We start from the raw sequence: 21,384 nt of genomic DNA on the forward strand, positions 1-21,384 counted from the left end.
GAAAATAGTTTAGGTTTGTTTTAACGCCACCGGTGTATTCTGATAGTATGGATTACAGTTGTTATAAGCGTTTGAAAAATGCATGGCCAATGACTACGTGGGGGCCAACCACTGTATAGTTTACCCTACGGAAAAATTTATTTTATTACAGGAATATTATTGTTTTGGTTTTTATTGCCTTTCAGGAAAACCTTATACTTGAACAATTTTGGGCAATGGTGCTTTCTTTCTTGAATTTTTATGCAGAGTTGATTCTCATTACCTCTTGATTATACCAAATTTTCAAAAATGAGTCACATGTAGTTGAATCTTACGACATTGTACAAGATACTTCCGTATCTACTCTAATATTTTTCATGTAATCAGGATTAGATGTCAGTCAGTCACATATCAGAAATTATTTTTGATATTTCATGTTCACATTTTCATGAAGGTAATAAAGCTGGAAAGTGTTTTGAATTACAGGTCCAACATTGGAGGTAAATAATGTAACAGTATTATTTTCTTTATTTTCACAGGAATATTGTTTAATCGTTACTGTTTTTTATTCTTTTTCAGGAAATTATTACACTTGAACAGTTTTGGTCAATGGTGCTTCCTTTCTTGATTATAGCAAATTTTCAAAAATGGGCATGGAGTTCTGGCCTTGACGATTGACTTTGTCATTGATACATAAGCTTTGAATGTACCTAAGGTAATTGTACCCTTCACCGACCACTTAAGATTTTATTCAGTAACAGATTCACGAATAAGAAAACTAGATATTATTTTTTCTTCGTATCAATTTCAATAATTACCTTCAATATATTTATTTTAATCAATCACAAAGAAAATTGTTATTGTTAAATATACATTCTGAATAAAAGATTTAATAAGTATGTGCAATATTCATCAAATCGCTCCCTTCACCGACCGGCTTGCAAATATTCACAAATTACCGACCGATTTTGTCCCTATTACCAACCAGGATCACCTTAGTACTGACCATTTAAGCTATATCACCGACCTTCTATGGTGAATATTCAAAAACAAACATATTTGCTTGATAGAAAAAAAACACATTTGAATATGCTTATGAATGTATAATAAACTGATCTCTGATTGAAACAAAAAAAAATCTAATCAGGATAAAACTAGCAATAAAACAATGAAATTCAACTCGATTATGAAATAATGATAATATAAAAATTTCAGATACTTGAATGTTTTATTTCATTCATCTCTGGAATTGAAAAGATGCCCCGTTCATTAAAAGGTGTCGGAGGATAAATTTTACAAAAAATTTCATTTTCTGAATATGTCAATATATCCTCTTTCTCTGGCCATTTCCAATGCGGACCACTTTTTGCCATAGTCTTGATTTTCAAACCCGTTTCATCTGGACCGAGGCTCACTCCTGAAAAATACTCTCCTTCATATATAATTACAGCATATTCTCCTTTCGGAACATCTAATTTATTTTTCTTTGTGATTTCACTGGTATCAAGTTTTTCCTTTTCCGCTGGATTTTCCGTTTTTTTTGCTCAGGCTCGATATTGAATCTTCTTTTTTTTCTTATTTGCTGACGATGTCGTTGGGATTTCAATAGAGTCGAAGTTTTCTTTTTTTCTCGTGTTTTTTGCTTTTGTTTTGCTTGGGTTCGATAACAAATCCAGCTTTTTTTCTGTTGTCAAGTGTTTTCTTTTCTTTTTTCTTTTTTTTGGCTTCGATTTTTTGTTGATATTCTAAAAACTCTTCCGATGTGGCTACTGTCGGTGTAATTTTTTTCATTACTTTTTCCCAACAGGGCACCCACTCGCATCAACCCAGTTAGTCAGATTTTCATAAAATTAGTGAACAGCACTGAAATCCATGCTGGTTGTCGATCATCAAATGATTTGGCTTCAAGTGAGAATTCAGCCTCTCTAAATAGAAATATTCAAATATTTTTGAAAATATGGAGGGAATAGTTATGGGATGATGATTACTAACCAGTTGTTGGTCGGCCTTTTTTTAAAATCGGAACGACCCTGCCAGTCTTTAGGTAATCTGGTGAACTACCATTTGAGAATGAGAGGTTCACAAGATAGGTCAAAGGAGATATCATATAAGAGAAAACCATTTTCAGTAAAAATACTGGCATGTCATTAAAGCTAACAGATCTCTTATTTTTTTATTAGTCAGTGGGCTAGGCTTGAAGACTGGCAGTGAACAAATCTAAAAAAATGAACTTCAAACGTTCAAGCTAGTCTTGAATATACCTACACAATAGATTGAATTGACTGACGCCCAACAGAAAACAACTACTATTGTACGAACTTTCCCGTCACACCATTATAAGTGGTGACTTATATAAAAGAGTAGTCCTTGAAAATGGCACATGTAAGTCATTTCGCTGCTTCCAATTGATAGTGTGTATTTGCTTATTAGTTTTTGAAGATTTTAAATTACTAAATACAGAAACACACACTTCAAATATATACAAACACGGCAAGGTTAAGATTTGATAAGTTTCAGATAAATCTTCACAACTAGAGATGTAAGAGACACCAGTGATACAAGGTATCAATTTTTCTGTGATATAAACACATAATTAAAACAAGTGGATGACCCCCATCTCAGTCGAGATTTGACATGTATATGATATAACATTATCAGCTGTTTCTTCATCACAAGTAATCTCATATTTCTGAAAAAAAGTCTAAATTCATTCATTGGTCTTCAGGTCAAGTTATTGACAATAGACAAGCCATATAATTGAGTATACTTAGATGCTAAGGTTGGTTAGGTCCGAAGTGAGTGGGTCTATTCGACCCTCCACCACAACCCGCAAGGGTTTATTGTGGCCAAACTAACCCAGCTTCTTAACGAAGTCGATTAGCTTATATGGTGAGTGATCTTTCAGTTCAGATGGTAAGGTTATGGCTCTGCCGAACTCTAAAGACCTGATTCGGTCCCCAGCGGGGCAAGCACAAAGTATATGCTTTGTTAGTAAGGTAGTCGGATAGCCAAGTTGCAAGATTTCCACCGTGATACCCACGACAATCTTTCCATTCTGATTCTGCGTACGCCACAGCTCTCGCTCCCGAATTAAATTTACAGAGTGTTCAATTAGAGTTGTAAACTCGACATCAATCTCCTCTGTAGACTCGCCCCTGAACTAAATTTACAGGGAGGCCCGTTGGAGTCGTAAACTCGACATCCATCTCCTCTGTAGACTAGCTCTTGAACTATATTTACAGGGAGGCCCGTTGTATGGACTCCGTCCATAAAGGTCCTACGAGTAGCTAGGGAAAGAAGGTCCATCATGACAGAGCCCCGCATTACCATGACAAGTTGATGCTACGACGAGAGGGCGCTCGGTATCCAGATGCTGGGTTAAGTCGAATGATAAACCAACTCCAAATTTTGAATAATTAAGTTATTGGGGTTGTGTGGTTGACGCAGTCGAGAGTCCTGCTTAGATTACAGAATATCCCAACAGGGCACCCACCCGCACCAACCCAGTTAGTCAGATTTTCATAAAATTAGTGAACAGCACTGAAATCCATGCTGGTTGTCGATCATCAAATGATTTGGCTTCAAGTGAGAAGTCAGCCTCTTTAAATAGTTATGGGATGATAATTACTAACCAGTTGTTGGTCGGCCCTTTTTTTAAAATCGTAACGACCTTGCCAGTCTTTAGGTAATCTGGTGAATTACAATTTGAAAATGAGAGGTTCACAAGATAGATCAAAGGAGATATCATATAAGAGAGAACCATTTTCAGTAAAAATACTGGCATGTCATCAAAGCCAACATATCTCTTATTTTTTGAGTAGTCACTGGGCTAGGCTTGAAGACTGGCAGCAAACAATCTAAAGAAATGAACTTCAAAAGATCAAGCTAGTCTCGAATATACCTAGGTTGAATGGACAGGCTTCAGTGTAGGATTCTTCACAGAAAATTTCCTGCATATACAATTGGCAATACAACTGAAAGAGGCGACCTTCAATTTTACCAAGTGTGCCCGTTCCAAAATTGATGGTCACTCTTTCAGTTGTATCGCAGGAAATTTTCTGTGAAGATACTGATACCGAAAGTTTCGTTAAAATGATGAATTGATGGAGAGGTAGAAATTTTTGATCAAAGTTGTATTGTACATTATATTACAGAGCTACATTTCTTACATATCACATATAATTTAAAGCGATCAATGTGACAACTGGTGCTGCCTCATGTGATCCTTCCTAGTAAATCCTTTTCCACATTTGTCACAAAGGTGAGGTTTGACGTCCGTATGGTGGAACATATGCCGCTTTAGATCGGTTTTATAATTGTATTGTTTAGGACAAACCTCACATTTGTATGGTTTGTCTGAATTATGTCGTCCGGAATGCTGTTGTAGTAATTCGTAAGTAACAAACTTCTTGCCACATATCCTACATTTGAACGGTCTGTACTCACCATGAATTATATTCATATGTTGTCGTAGATAACTCGCTTTCGTGAAACATTTACCGCACGGTTCGCATTTATAATCACAAGTGTCAACTTCGCAGGAAGGAATATCGCCTTTATCACCCATCTTTTGTACAGGGTTCCATACGACACGGAAAGCTGTCTCACCATCTCGAACAAGCGAAAATTGATACGCATCAATATTTTTCCCTACATTAGCATTGTGTCGAGCTTCTTCTCGAACAAGCGAAAGATGATTTGCATCAATATTTTCCCCGTTAATAATATTGTTTTGCCTGGCCTCCATTTGTGTCCAAAAGTTTAGTTGAAATGATAAATTCTTAACTTCTAAGAATAAATTCTTTTAAATTCACAATTATTCGATAAACCAATCAGCACTAGTTCAAAACGTACACTGATTCATTTCATGATATCCGGTAATTTTATAGTACCTTCAGGTAATCGGCCGTCCGGCATTTAGCCTTCCGTTAGGTACCAGGATGTTGATGGGGACGAATACGAGTCCCGCTCGAACAATGAACATTTATTCGTACGAAACCGATTCTGAGCAATCTTTATTATGCAATAAACAGTTTAAGTAACTTTAAAATATTAATTGATGCCTGAGCAGAAATATCAATTTTCAAAAAAAAAAACTGTAGAGAATTATTCAAAACGATTAAAAAAAATATTGAAATAACTGGAGTAACAAAAGGAGAGGTAGCAATTACTGAATCCATATTATTATCTATTGGAAAAAACAAAGTTGAACATAAAGTTTATATACACGATTTCGATATCGATTTTGACGGAATTTTAGTAGTAGTAGATATAAAAGATCAACAATTAAATTATGGTACAATTCCGTTGTGAAAAGCAACAAAAAAGATTGAAGATCAAAAACCAGAAGTGAAACAAAGTTAGAATGAAGTCACTCTTAACCCTGAAACATCATATACAGACGAAATTCCCATTTACAACATGAAAATCGAACGGAGAGTAGAAAAATATTCAAATTAAATTCAAAACTACGAAACACAGAAGCTATTTTGTTAGCTATTGAAAAAGACAAAGTTAGACTTCCAAATGCTCTTGTAAGAATAAATGAAAAAGGAAAATGTTCACCATGAACCGTGAATGGAAACGCAATTGAAAAATCTATTGACTTCCCAGACTTAAAATTTGAAAAATTTAATGAAATACAAAATGATTTTCCATATTGCTGAGATTTTGTATGAATCAAAATGGCGGGAAAACAATGAGGCGTTCATATCCAGGAATTTGATTCTATGTGTTCGGACTGGTCAGAAAAATTTCTCAATCATGAATAATGGCGAATGAAAGTCTGAAAGACTGGGCAGCACGGTTACGCAGTTTAGTGGCTGCGACAGTATTCTGCGACTTTTCTAAAGCCTTTAATTGCGTTGATCACAGAGTGCTGTTGAAAAAATTATTCCTTTATAGAATCAAAAGAACAATCATTAATTGGTTCCGATAATATCTTTCAGATAGAATTCAAATGGTGAAGTTGCAGAACATAAATTATAGTCTTTCGAAAATCACCTGTGGAGTCCTCCGAAGATCAGTGCTCGGTCCCATTTTGTTCATTATCTATGTGAATGACATATCTAATATCGACATACAAGAAAAGTTTACAATGTTTGCAGACGATACAACTTTACTTTGGCATGGAAATAATACAGACTCTCTGAGAAATATAATTGAAACTGATTTAGAGAAAGTTAAATCTTGGTGTGCTTCAAATTCTTTATATTTCAATGTGAATAATACTAACATAATTTCGATTTAATTTGTTTCAGGAAAGCTAAGTCTCCAGAAGCATGTCATCGAAAATAACACGTGCACCAAATACTTGGCATTGTGGATTGATAATACTCTGAAATATCCCAACAAAAAACTTGCTTCTGGCTGCTACGCTATCAAGGTCATCACCAAGGAGTTGGGAATAGTAGCAGGAACAACATCTTACTTTTCATGAATCGAGTTTCATCTGATGTATGGTATCGCTTTCTGAGGTTTATATAGCAAGCAGTTGATGCAATCAGTGTCTGTTCTACATAAAAGGGCGATAAGATATATATGTAGAGCCAAGCGTTTGGACCACTGTAGACTACTCTTCATGAAGAGTAGAATACTAACAATCTACTGCATCTTCATTCTAGAAACAGTATGTCTAATTCAAATGAGAAAAAATACTTTTCCTTCCGAAAGAATATATAAACTCGACAAAATGCCAATATATCTCTGCCAAAGCCAACTTCAACAAAAATTCCATAATATTTGAAATTCGGAAGATATTCAATCATTTACCATTTGAAATGAAAAGTATAATAGAGTCAAATACATTTCGAAAACGTGTGAAGGAACTTGGAAGAATATCTCGAAGACAGATTTTGAGTACCTGAATCCTTGAAGACGAACCGAGTGATTTATTTATTGCATCTACATATGTATCGGTTATGACGAAGGCGCAGTAAAAGACCGACTTTAGGGAGAGAATGCAGGAGTCAAGTTATCGAAAGTGATTCAGATTGCATCCTCCAAATCAGCCAAGCCACCTTTCTTTCAGCTGAAGTTAAGCAAGAACCGGGGATCCATTTCGCCGACGCAAATTCACCTGCCACAACCGTCAACTATCGACGTCACGAAGCAGCTGTTCCAGAAGAAACAACGGTAGAGTAAAAACCAAACCCAATGTTCAGGTAAATTTAACAAAGGGACAATATCAATTAGACTGAAATCAGGTATGGAGGTAAGTTCGAATTTTTTTAAAGCACAACCTTTACCATTTTCGATGAAAGAGAAGGTGTTTTTTTTGGATTACATCCTTATGACGGGAAAAACCAAAAGCGAACAACGTTTTCGTTTAGAAACAATGCTTTGACGTTAACAAAAGGCAGGAATTAAATTTCTTGAAATAAATGTAATTTTTTTCAATCCTAAATATCTTATCTTGGAAGTTACATCGGTAAAGAAGGTTTGCATGCTTCTGATTCTGAAACTTTCGCTATTATTAATGCACCGATTCTCGATGTAACTTCATTTCAATCTTTTTTAGGTTTAGTGAACTACTATGGCAAAATTATAAAACATCTTTCCATTTTGTTACAACCTCTTTACAATTTACTGAGATATTTTGGGATCATGTTTTGCACGATTTGGTTTACCCCTGCAAATTGTTACAGACAATGGTACTTCTTTCTGTTCTAACGAATTCGGAACATTTTTGAAAAATAATAATATCTTGCATATCACTTCTACACCTTTTCACCCATTATCTAATAAAGCGACGAAAACGCGGTACAAACCGCCAAGAATGCGTTGAAAAATGCATTGGGAAAAAATTAAAATAGTAATTTCAATTTGAGTTTGAATAATATTTCATTTGATTATCGTTCCACACTGCACTCAACCACCAAGATAAATCCAGCAAAATTAATGTTCAATAGAAATTTGCGTACACGTTTCGATAATCTTATAGCAGCTAAAAAAACGAATTTGAAAAATCACGTTACAGTAGTTCAAGAGAAACAAAAAATGTATTCCAGAGATAAGAGATGTTCAGTTTTTGAACCAGGTGAACATGTGACCGTTCGTGATTACAGGAAGAAAGGTGTCGTTGAATGGATCAGAGCAATCGTAGTAAAAAATAGCAAATGTTATTTACGTAGTAAAAATTCCAGAATTGGGTAACATTGAGTGGAAAAGACAATTGAACCAGATTAAAAAGTTTCATGTTTTATTCATATCATATCAAAATATCTAGACAAAATTGAATTACAAGCTTTTCAAGCAGATTCAAGAGTAGTCTTCACTTTGAAAATGCCATTAGTATTACCCGAATTACATACTGTTTATAGATTGTACCCTATTCTAATTTTGGACAATCGAACAGGGATATATCATATTTTATCTACAAATAAGAAATTCATAGCAAAATATGATGATACAATGCTGTATTTGAAAATCTAGGTTTATGTAAAAACTTGAATTATAAACTTGATATATGCGAAAATATAATTTCGTATCGAATTGAAGTAACGCAATGCGTGGAGCTCAAATTTCAAGACCACTTTCAGAACTTCCTAGAATGTGTTCAATTTCACTTTTATTTGCAGAAGATTATAAAGTCTATAAAATTTATAGTAATACTTGGCTACTTGCATTATCAGGCCTCTCAGCTGTAACGATAAATTGTTTGAAACTTTAGGTTGCAAAACGAGTTATGAAAACCAATTCACTCTCGAAACTCCAAGCTAACTGTAATGCTTTTATTGGAAACACAAAAGTTTTCTGAAAAATGCTTGTGAAAGAACAAAATGTAACTTATGAAAGTCATCCAATTTTATTATCATATCAATGTTGGAAAAATATACTACCAGAAAAAGAAAGCTTACCACATTTGAAACCTTTAAAATTGAGCAAATTGAATGTAGACAATCTGAATATTGTTCAACACAAATTAGATCAATACTCAGATCACTTAGATGAAATTATAAATGAACCATTCGTAAACCGACATGTTTATAAATGAAGAAGAAGGCATTCTATGTAATTTGGTATAATGACATCAAGGAATGATGACCAACCTCCGCTACCTAAAAGAACATTTGAATTTTTTCCAAAATTACTCTCAGCTCCAGGAAGAAGACCTAGTATCCTCCTAGAGGAACCCACTGAGGAATAAATGGAACTAAACTCCAATAAAACATCTGCTTGATTGAAAGTTGCAGCACCGCATCAACTTTCTTTTCAAAGGGGAATTTGTTACAAAAGAAAAATCAATGCCCCCTTTTTCTATGGATTGCACTATAATAACAAAGTATTGCATCAGCCATTGCGCAGTTACCTAGAAATGTATCAGCATATTCAGCACAATTCCGAAGTTTTTCTAGAGAAATACAAGAAACGCACATCTAAATCTCTTTATTGTATTCAAATTTTTGTTTGATGAAGTAATTCAAAAAAATATAAATTCAGTGAAAATCACATAACATACATATTTTCGATTTCTAAGATCAAGAAAGAATCTAAAAAACCTGCTTACAAGTATTGTATTGTACAGAAGCGATAGTGTAAGATAAGAAGGGATAATGTATCTCCAAATCGTGTTTATGTTGTGAAAATCATTTTCTCCAGTTACTAAGCAATCTAACCTAACCTACTTTATAAAAGTTTATTGATGATTTATGTCAGAATAAGAAAGGTAAAACAAATTATAATGAATATAACATAAAAAACTGCGAAGAGAAAAATGAAATCTACGGTTGAACAATAGAGTTGCGCCTCATATATTTTTGTGTTGAAAACGTAATATGTCACTACCAGTTGAGAGAATGAAGCCCTTTCAGAGTTTGTTATCAAAAGTAGTAATGTTTTAGCACTAATGACGGAGTAAAACTATTTAAGTAGATAGCAGCATTAAAAATACATGTTAAACAGGTAATGAATAGGTTGAGAGAGTTTCATATGATACTTTCTAATGTATGTGTTAATAAAGAAATTAATATATATTTTCATTTGTTTTATTGAAGCTCATACGTAATTTTCATAGCTGAAGTCAGCCAAAATTAGAAATAAAAATCAAATCAAAATCACTGAATTACTCATCAATTTATATATAATTCACGAAATATGGCTTTATTCCAGAAAGTGTTGCATTATTATTGCAACAAATTTTCACATAGTAGCCTATCATAATTCATTTCTAATATGGTTAATTATTTTCATGTTTCGAAATCAGTACCAGCAACACACATAACAGAGCTGTTCAGGTGTTCTAGAAATGTTCTAAACTTTTATAAACTTTAGGCAAGTACTAGTTCATGATTTTGATTTCTTCTAATAACACTCGAAGCTAGTTATTGATGGATATTCACTACACTGGTGTAGCCAAGCTAAAAAAGCTATAGCTTTCTGTTGGTAACAATGAAGCAATTTGATGTTGGTAGTGGGTGACTTTCCTATTCTGCCGAATGTCATTCTATGAAACATAAGATTAATGAAGTTGTAATGAATTTGAGTAGAATGTTGTGCGAAAGATTACGATACATAATTATGATTTTGAAAAAACCGATCCAAGTTTTATTCGAGCCATCATCCGTTTAAGCCTAAAATCCTTAACAGATCATTGGTCCAGGACCTTTCTAGAAGTGATAGGTTGGAATATTTTATAAAACTGGTAGAAGAAATTGTTGAAAACAGTCATGGATCAGGAAGCAGGATCTACGATCAAATTTTCAAACTCAGATCATTCTGAAATCTAAAGGACTTCATGAAATAGCCGCAGCCTAACTCCAAAACCCCAGAATGATTATGCTGAGTGGGAAAGGAAAGATGCTAAAGCTCAAGAAATCTTGGCTAACCGAATGGAAGAAAATCCATTGACCCATATCCTTTCATGTCAAACTTCAGCAGAAATGTTAGGGAAATTGAGGTCTGTTTCATTGGTTCCGACTTCCGTCGTCTGATATTATATAAATAGATTTGAAATTCCTGGAAGAAATTATAAAAAATCAAGTTTAGGTGCAAAATAATAATCATATTGAGCATGAAATAAAATACAAGCAACAATAAAGAAATTGAACTATTAACACGAGATGAAAATTAAAAATTAAAATAAATTGATGGATGTAGCCGTTACTATGTGGTAGGAGATCATGATGCAAAGAGAAATGAAAATTTCTATGTTTTTTACCACTTTTATTTGTAACTAACGTTACTGCAGTTTCGTCCTATATGGACATTTTCAAATTTAAACAATAAGTTCGAAAAGAGAAATGAAATTTCTATGTTTTTTTACCACTTTTTTTGTGAAGTGGTAAAAAACATAGAAATTTTCATTTCTCTTTTCATAAAAATTAAAAGATTCCAAGTCAAGTTTCGATTGTTAGTATCCACAATCGTCTTCGGGTAATTACTGACTGAGATCTGATTATTTAGAGATCATTATAGTGCTTTCACCTATCTCTACGCATATCTCTACGAATTTTCTTCTAAACCAGTGTTCCTTTTTGTGGATGATTTCAGCTTGAGACCACTTGATGTTATGTTGATGAGCCCAAATATGCTCTGCTATTTCTATTTCTGATTTGCTGGTTTCTCCTCGCTGTGTGTTTTTCTTGTGATCGGCAATGTGAACTTTCAATGGCTTCTGAGTTTCACTGATGTGTGATTCTCCGTGTGTGTGTGATACTTGGATCTTATCCTTTTCGATCTTATCCTTTCCGACAAGCCTCTGATGTAGGGAAGTACAAGTACTGGTTGTGGCAGCGTATCTTCCTTGCGAGGTTCTTGCTGTCTTCTAGCCAAAAAATGTTCCACCATCACTCTGGATTAACCATTCCGTTGATGGTCATTTTTGATGATGCCTAGTTCCTTTTCGATACCTTTCTTTGTATTACAGAGTCCGAAAGCACAGTCTACTAGAGTCTTGATGATTCCTATCTTAGTCGATTGATGGTGGTTGAATTCTTGGTTCAGATACTATCACGTGTGATAAAATTCAAAACTAATAATATAGAATTTATAAAAGAAATTTTTGTAACGGTCGTATTGTTGGTAATTAACATAGATTGAAGTTCAATAAAAGTGAATCTACACTGTGTCCGTAAAGTATGGAACAAATTCATTTTTAGCTAAATAGGTCATTTTAAGAAATACTCCTGAAACACGTCGATTTTTGATGTTAATTTACCGTATTTTGAAATAATAATCTAATATACAGGGTGAATTACGTTCGAGTAATGACGTCACCGTCATTTTTTTAAATGGAACACCCCCATTTTGTCTCAATTTTCGGATTACTCTAGCTGAGCTGATTCCAAAAATGTATCACATGTTGATTCCAATTGGTACAGGGTGGACAAAAATACAGTAGTTGTGTGTGTGCTAATAAAGTAACGCGTAACATTCTTTATTAGGTAAATTAACAATATTATCAAAAATACTTATTGTCTAGCGGACAGAATATGCTGGAATACATGACTTTATATTAAATGTTCGAACTGCAGCCCTTGCTGTATTTGACAGTAACCCAAACGGTGTACAAATTCTTGTTGAACCTTGTGTATGGTTTCTTGCGTAATATTGTTTATTTCTGTTCGAATTTTCACTTGTACATCTTCAATATTTGCTGGTTTCGTTTTATAAATAACATTCTTCAGATGACCCCACAGAAAATAATCCAAAGGATTTAAATCTGGTGACCTCGCTGGCCATTCAGTGGGTCCACGTCTACCAATCCACCTGTTCGGAAAAATTTCATCTACGAACCTTCTAACATCTACAGCATAATGTGGAGGTGCACCATCCTATTGAAACCATAAACTTTCATCAAAACCTCCAGGATTACGTCTGCTGGGAAATAAATTACGTGAAGTAGGTACGAGATACCCCCTTAAAAACTCAAGGTACTTTACCCCGTTTAAATTACCTTCGATAAAGTAGGGTCCAATGATTCGATTTCGTACAATTCCAGCCCATACATTTACCTTTTGAGGGTATTGTGTATGATGCTCACGCATCCAGTGGGGGTTTTCTTTTGCCCAGTATCTACAATTCTGACGGTTAACCTCACCATTCAACGTGAAAGTGGACTCATCAGAAAAAATAATGTTTTGTATCAAGAGAGGGTCTCGGTGACATTTATCCATCATTTCTTCTCAAAATTGGAGTCGTCTATCGGGATCATCTTCGTTTAATTCTTGCACAAGTTTGATTTTATAAGGATGCCATTTTTCAAGCTTCAGTAGTTTGTGTACCGTTGTTTTGCCAACACCGATTTCGCGACTAACTTTACGAACAGAAGTGTGCGCATCTTCTTCAAAACTCAGTAAAGCATCTAATGCTGTATCAGCATTTGCAGGGGGAAGACCTGATTTGCGTACATTTGCAACCGTACCAGTTTCTCGAAATTTCGTTTCCAGCTTACTGACTGTTGAACGCGTTATAGGTCTTTCTGGATATTTATCATTAAACAAATTGCACACTTCCATCTGAGTTCGCGATCTGTCTCCATACCCAATCATCATGAGTATTTCAATTCTTTGTTTAACACTTAACTCCATTTCTACTTCCAATTAAATCTAATCATTCGAATATTCACGAATAGCAAAAATAATGTAGTACTAAACTGTCACTGAACATCAATAAATTACTAAACAAATAATGATATTTCACAAAAAACTAGACGAATATGTTTTTTATAAATGTAGATAAGAATTTATTTCTTTCATATTCTGTCTGCTAGACCACAAGTACCAAACATGTTTGGAAACAGCTCATTTTTATTACTCTAAACATGTAGCAAACTATGGGGTGTTACATTTTAACCAATTGCCGCTAGACAATAAGTATTTTTGATAATATTGTTGATTTACCTAATAAAGAATGTTACGCGTTACTTTATTAGCACACACACAACTACTGTATTTTTGTCCACCCTGTACCAATTGGAATCAACATGTGATACATTTTTGGAATCAGCTCAGCTAGAGTAATCCGAAAATTGAGACAAAATGGGGGTGTTCCATTTAAAAAAATGACGGTGACGTCGTTACTCGAACGTAATTCACCCTGTATATTAGATTATTATTTTAAAATACGGTAAATTAACATCAAAAATCGACGTGTTTCAGGATTATTTCTTAAAATGACCTGTTTAGCTAAAAATGAATTTGTTCCATACTTTACGGACACAGTGTATAGCTTCAGAAATAGGAATACTTATCCATGCCGACTTGTGTGGACCTTTTGAGACAGAATATATAGAAGGAGAAAGGTATTTTTTGCTGTTATAAAATGATTTCTCAAACTATAGAACAGTACATTTCTTGAAAAACATGTCAGAAACAAAACAAAAATTGAGAGATTTTTTAAATTAATCAAACTGGCTTTAAAGTTGAAACTTTGAGAACAGACAATGGCCTGGAATTCGCCAACCGAGAGTTGGATGATATTTTGAGGAAACATGGAATCAGACATGAAAAATCTTGTGTCTATCCCCCACCTATCCCCCCCCACGCTCAAGATTTTTGTGCAAGGTGGTCTTATGAGGTACCCCGTTCTTGAGAAGACGACTCACTCGGTTCCTGGCTGCACCACCAAACCTTTTTTTAAGGTACAGTTGTTGGATCAGGAGTTGGGGATTTGAGGAGCTCTCGCTTCTCAACTAAATTTATAGTTAGGTTAGTTGGAGTTGTACACTCGACATCCATCTCCTCTGTAGACTCGCTCCTGAATTAAATTTATAGGGAGGTTCGTTGGAGTCGTAAACTCGACATCCATCTCCTCTGTAGACTCGCTCCTGAACTAAATTTATAGGGAGGTTCGTTGGAGTCGTAAACTCGACATCCATCTCCTCTGTAGACTCGCTCCTGAATTAAATTCACAGAGAGGTCAAGTGGAGTCGTAAACTCGACATCCATCTCCTCTGTATAGTCACTCCTGAACTAAATTTACAAGGACGTCAGTTGTAGTCGTAAACTCGCTATCCAGGCTCCTCTCGGCACGGATTCACACACCTTAGGATTAAGCCATCGTTGGGATACCATTCAGATACATAAATCAGCTCAATGAAACAAGATATATGAGTATACTCTTTGATGTGTACCTTTCATTCACCACCCACATAAACACATTCATCAGTAAAGTCCTCAAACTTCAAATTTTGTCTTCAGCAATTTTAAGGATCTGATAATGAATGCCATCAGAATTCTTCACCTAGCCTATATAAGATCTCATCATGAAGTACATATAAATAATGATGAAGCAGTGCAAAATAGCAGTTGGATCAACAATTTCCAGTGTTCAGTGACAGCATTTATCCACGAGAATTGATAAATATTTATCGAATCATATCCATGTTCACAAAGTTAAAATGATTTTCATAATAATTTCAATCACTTACGAACCAATTTTAGAATGAAAAGAGGGTTAGGCAATTCACACGAAAGGTTTATGATTAATATTCATCTCTTCATAATACACATTGTACTCTCCTATTCAACTCCTTTTTGTAAGTTAGCCTTTTTATCGACCAATTCACTGATGTACCTATCACACATAATCGTAATATCCTGAATTTGGAAACGTTACTTAAAAAAAATTAAGATTAGTAACTTTTTTCTAATTTGATTGACATATTTGAAAATCTGAGGTTCCAGATTTTTCCATACTGCCCCTCCTAATGTTAGATACATTGTAAATGTGACCAAACCACAATTAGATAGTCGGTTGTTGTTACCATTTACTATGCTAATTTTGTGTGAGTGTTACTTTGAAAAACATCAGTGAGTCAAACTTTATGTATAACTTTTATTAGTGCTTTACGTAGCAAAACTCTCGCTTGCTAGCCCTCTGTAGTTTAACAGTCGATTGGGGACGACTTCCCCGGTCCCCCTGGGAGCAATTTCTCAGACAAAAACATGGCAGCAGACAATTCAAACTTTATATTGAATCATCTTCTATCTCCTTCCTCACAAACATTCATAAAATCCTTACATCAACTATCTTCTACGCAGTCCCAGGCAATAGGAAAATTATATTAAAAACTCAGTATTCTATCGGGACAATTCAAACATGATCAAGCTATGCTTGCACAAATCAATGAATTGCACCTAAAGTAACAAAGAAAAATTACCTACACCAATACTGATTTTGGACATTTCTTGGTTATGATTGAGGAAAAGCAAGGATCCTCATTACTGTTAGAGTACAATTTTAGTCCAATTGTCAGTTTTGTTCTATAATATATATGTCGTTGTCAAGTGAAATGTAATATGGCAAAAGAATATTACTTGAATAAATATCTATGATATATAAAGTAATCATTATTATATGAAGTGAACGTGGAATGCTAAAACTCTGCATTCAACAGGTTATGGGCCCAGATTTGATGGAACATGATTTTCAAATCTATGCCAATTGTCAGTTTTGTTGTTCTATAATATATATGTCACTGTTAAGTGAAATGTAATATGGCAGAAAATTATTACTTGAATAAATATCTATGATATATAAAGTAATTATTAGGTACATGAAGTAAAAATCAAATGCTGAAACTCTGCATTCAACAGGTAATGGGCCAATTTTTGACATAACCTGATTTTCAAATTGGGAGTTTCGTCTGAAACTATACTTGTAACGAAGTGTTTGTGTGAAGTTATCCACGCTTTTCCAGCCACGCTTTTTGGCGTGTAGACAGTCGACATCGGGATAGAGAAGAATATACGTCCACTGTTGCCAAGTTTCACATTGTAATATATTATGGAAATAATAGTTTAAATAGATTCTACGGGCGCCCTAAATGTAATAGAAATGAAAAATTCATAATTTATCAATATTTTATTATTTAATTTCTTGCAAAAAATTTGCAGAATATGAGTGGAAAAAATTAAAACTGATATTTTTGACATATTTTTTCTCATATCTCCGTTAATAATGGATGATCGTTGATGAATTTTTCACTACTGAAATATAGCACATTATTCGTAGATATCATGTACGATATCAAATCAATTTGCAGTGCCGTCGGGGAGGGTGGAAAAAATAACAACCGAAATTGTTTGACATATTTTCTCTTATATCTCCGTTAATAGTGGATGATCGTTGATGAATTTTCCACTGGAATATAGCAGATTATTCATGAATATCATGTGCGAGATCAAATCAATTTGCAGTGCCGTCGGGGAGGGTGGAAAAAATAAAAACTGAAATTTTTTGACATGTTTTTTCTTATATCTCCATTAATGGTGAATGATCTTTCGACTTTTTTTCTTATATCTCCGTTAATAGTGGATGACCGTTGATTAATTTTTCACTGAAGGGTGGAAAAAATAAAAATTAATTTTTCTACATGTTTTTACTTACATGTCAGTAGATGATCATTGATCAATTTTCACTATCCAGTTTCTAACCATTTACTAACCTGTAACCTATATTAACTGAAGTCATATTCAACTATTGCAAGTAAAGGTTGAAAAACATATAACGTGTTGTAAACTCATTATTTGAATAAAGTTTAGGCTAGGTCAGGTTATACATTGGATTTTGTTTCATTTACCGACATCTATTGTACTGTGTTGAATGTGTATGTGCGAAAGGATTACTGTTTTTAGGTAGCTGCCTCTAATTTTTAGTAATGAATGTGAATTTTACAATTCACTGTTGTAACTATGAATTTATTCATAACTGTAAAGTCACACTCATAAGTGTAAATCCACAGTTTTCCCACCCACAGTAATGAGTGTTAAAAATGTTCTAAATAGTTATAAATGTCATAAAAAAATGCATAATGCAGTTGAGATAATCATGTAGCAGAAAATGTCCATGTTTAGCTTTATGTGAGATCAGAATATAGTAAAGAAATGTAAAATCATATTCAGAATCTGTAATGAAATATCCAAATATTCATATATTTCATTAACGTGATTGTTTCTCAAACCACTTTATAAAATATTCGATCCTTTGAGTTTTTCTCGGTTTGATATAACACACATATTATTTTACAAAATAAATGTTTACTCATCTTGGAACGACAATGAAATGATTTCTTACTATAATCAATAGAGTGAAGAAAGCCTCATTCCTTGTGAACACTTTTACTGTCAGGGCGTGAGAAATGTTTTGTAACATTGGAAACATTGATCTTCACCCGACTAGTGAAACTGATGTTTTGTGTCTTCAGTCATTTTTCTGGCGGGAATAGAAGAACCTGAAATCTAACCTTCTACAAATGAGCAACGTTCAATGATGAGTTGAAACAATTTAAATTCATTATAATCATTCCACCTCATTACAACAATATGTCGGAAAGACCTACTAAGTTTCCAGTAGTTAAACTAGCTGAATATCTCAATGAGAATTTTCCGCAGGTGTCCTTTAATTCTCTACAAACTCTTAAAAGTAACGACTTAATCATCAGAAATTCATTTTTTTTATCGACACTGTAAGAACTTGTACATATATTTATAATGTTTTTCATCGCGATATATGTCAAATCAGTGAACTGTTGAAAAGGCATCTAAAATATGAAACACTTGATGGGAATAATAAGCATGTTGGAAGAAAATTTACCAAGAGTAATAAAAGAATAAAATTATGTTTTTCAAACAGTATAGTTCTGAAGAATGAAATTTCTAAAAAAAATCTTTTATATGAAACATTATTTCGAAAAATAAATTTATTCTAAAATCTGTCAATATATTAACTTGAAAAACACGGAGAAAAACAGTAGAAAAATGTTCTATTTTGTACGTCGAAACAGTGATAAAATTGAGGTGAAATATATATCAGAAGAGAATGTGTCAGCAATTAGTGAAAAATGAAACTTTTTGTAATACTTTATCTAAAAATATATTACATTCCACACAAGATAATATCAAAGAAAAAATTTCTTCTCCTCAAGCATTGAACACAAACATTTCATTTCAAAATTCAACCAAATCAAATAACGTATCTTATTCTGTTTCTCGTCCATGTGAAACTTCAGTAATTACTTTTTCCGAAATTAAACAGGAAATAAATTCTTATTTCTATGAAGTATCTCCCCTTGTTAAAAGTATCCGCGAAAAGGTGATTAAAACTCATGGAATAATGCCAAAAGGAAAATCCATAACTATCGTATTCCAAAAACACTTTAACGTGTGATTTTCACTGGATCTACTAGAACACTAGACTAGTGAAAATCACACAATAAAGTGTTTTCAGAATACGTTATAAAACTTTAACTTGCAAAACCGGTACTTTTGAAGAGGGTGTTTTTTCCAACCCAGACATAATTTTCTATAATATATAAATATAAAAAGTTATTTCAGAAAAAATATCCATTAGTTATCAATAAAAATATTATTTCAGGTAATAACACTTGTAAATTGTATTTCAAACACAACCGGCATTTAAAAAAACTTTGAGTTGTATTGAACGAGAACGGACGTTGCTATGCTCTCTCTTTGACTCTCTTTGATAGATAAAAAGTACTGGCAATAAAGCTGTGTTTTTAATCTGTGTGTGCGTAAAAAAAAGTGTGTATTTCAAACCGTTGCCTAAGAGACAAACTCAAACAGGAAAATCCGTAGATAGAGTGATTACAAGAGCATTATTGGATGCACCCAGCTTGAAATTCTTAGTCCTGGTGTAAACCCGAAAGTTCTTTGCACAAGAATAACATATTCGAAAAATATTACTTACAATGTTAGGAAATGGAGAAATAACAACGCAGCAAATTTTCAATGAGATAGTGCAGAGCAAAAATGAATTGAGAACTGCAATTCAAGCTAGTGAAACTAGAGTAAGACTTGATCTGGAGACACTGAACAAAAAAGTATCTGAACTGGAGAAAGAGAACGAAAAACTCAAACTGAAAGTGACATAAAAGACCTATATCCTCTTGGTCGAAAGATTGAAAGCCCACTGATAGAGTTGTTATCCCAAATAAAATAGAAATTGATATTTGAGAACTCTCTGCATACATGCAGAGAGAGGAGAACAAAATATTGCGGAAATATCTAAGCAGAGCCAGGGAAACTCCAAGAAACACGGCCTACATAAAGGGAAATAAACTTTTCGTGAACAATATTGGATATACCATCGAAGAATTGGAACTGCAAGTAAAAGAAGAAGAGGAGCCTGATAAAAGAGCAAACAGTGCACCACAGACACCGGTAGTGGACCGTAGCAACATATATGAAATAGTACCAAAAGAACAAACAAAAATAATCCCTTCGCTCGGTACTGAGAAGCTTACATCGAAACAAGACACCTCCAAAACAAAAAAAAAAACCATAGACAAGAAAACATCAACGTGAAACCATCCTCAGTCAAAGAAAAATTAAGGAATCATTCAACGAAAGGAACAGGAAATTGAACAAATAAACGACTGTTTCAGTGCAATACGTAAGAAACAAAATACCAAATTTTCAAACTATCTTCCGCGCTGAACAAATTTTAAAATGGGTTGTTTTTTTATATCTCAACTAAAAATTATCATACGTTTTTAAGGAAATTTTTTTTGGATCACTTATTTTTACTAAACATTTCTTTTCTGTTCTTCTGCTATGTTTAAATTAGGATAAATATAAGTACAGTCATGGACAAATATCTCAGAGATTTTCAAATTGATGAAATTGATACCGTTACAGCCGAAAACATACAACAAATAAACAAACTCTTCAAATGTGAAACTCACCAAAATTTCAAATTATTTCGAAGCTTGAACAAAAATTTAGATGAATTGAAGTCGCTTTTATATCAGTGTGATCAGGATTTTGATTTTATCATTCTCTCAGAAACATGGCAAATTGAAGATGTTACCCTCTGTAATATAGACAACTATCATATTATATACAACGAAGCCCACTACAACCAAAATGATGGAGTTGTTATATATGTTCGAAAAAACATTGATTTTATATCCAGAACGATTGAATTGGGGGAAATAACGAGAATTGAAATAATATCGAAATCAAACAACAAACAATTATCAATTCTAGCTCTATACAGACCACCTTCAACAAATATACAATCTTTCATTGAAAAACTGGGAGAGTACCTCAAATATTGTCCAAAAGCTGATACACAAATCGTAACTGGGGACATGAATCTAAATATCTTAGGTGATGATAAGAATGATTATCTCAATATTTTGAGTGAGTACGATTATGCTTCCGTAATAAATGTAGCCACAAGAATACAAGGAGATTCAAAGACCTGCATAGATCATATGTTCATTAAGTATGACAGAAACGTCATTGATATAATACCAATCGTTCTACAAACCAGTATAACGGACCACTTTGCTCAAGTTGTTAGACTCAAATCATCTGAAATAAAACATAAAGATATTAATAAAAAAATACGGAAACACATTAATGAAAATAAATTAGTTGATATTATAAAAAGAGAACATCTCTCAGAAGTGTATCTATGCAGTGACATTAATACTGC

General features: G+C 33.6%; 1 long non-coding RNA gene across 1 annotated transcript in view; it reads right to left on the reverse strand.

The window, feature by feature from the left end:
* The window catches only part of LOC141484213 (uncharacterized), a 189,861-nt gene that overhangs the window by 16,497 nt on the left and 151,980 nt on the right, over window positions 1–21,384 (reverse strand). The window lies entirely within an intron of this gene.

Source organism: Leptinotarsa decemlineata, unplaced genomic scaffold (assembly GCF_025532065.1).
Source record: "Leptinotarsa decemlineata unplaced genomic scaffold, Ldec_3_MD MMD2_tig00005002_RagTag_RagTag, whole genome shotgun sequence".
Classification (NCBI taxonomy): domain Eukaryota; kingdom Metazoa; phylum Arthropoda; class Insecta; order Coleoptera; family Chrysomelidae; genus Leptinotarsa; species Leptinotarsa decemlineata.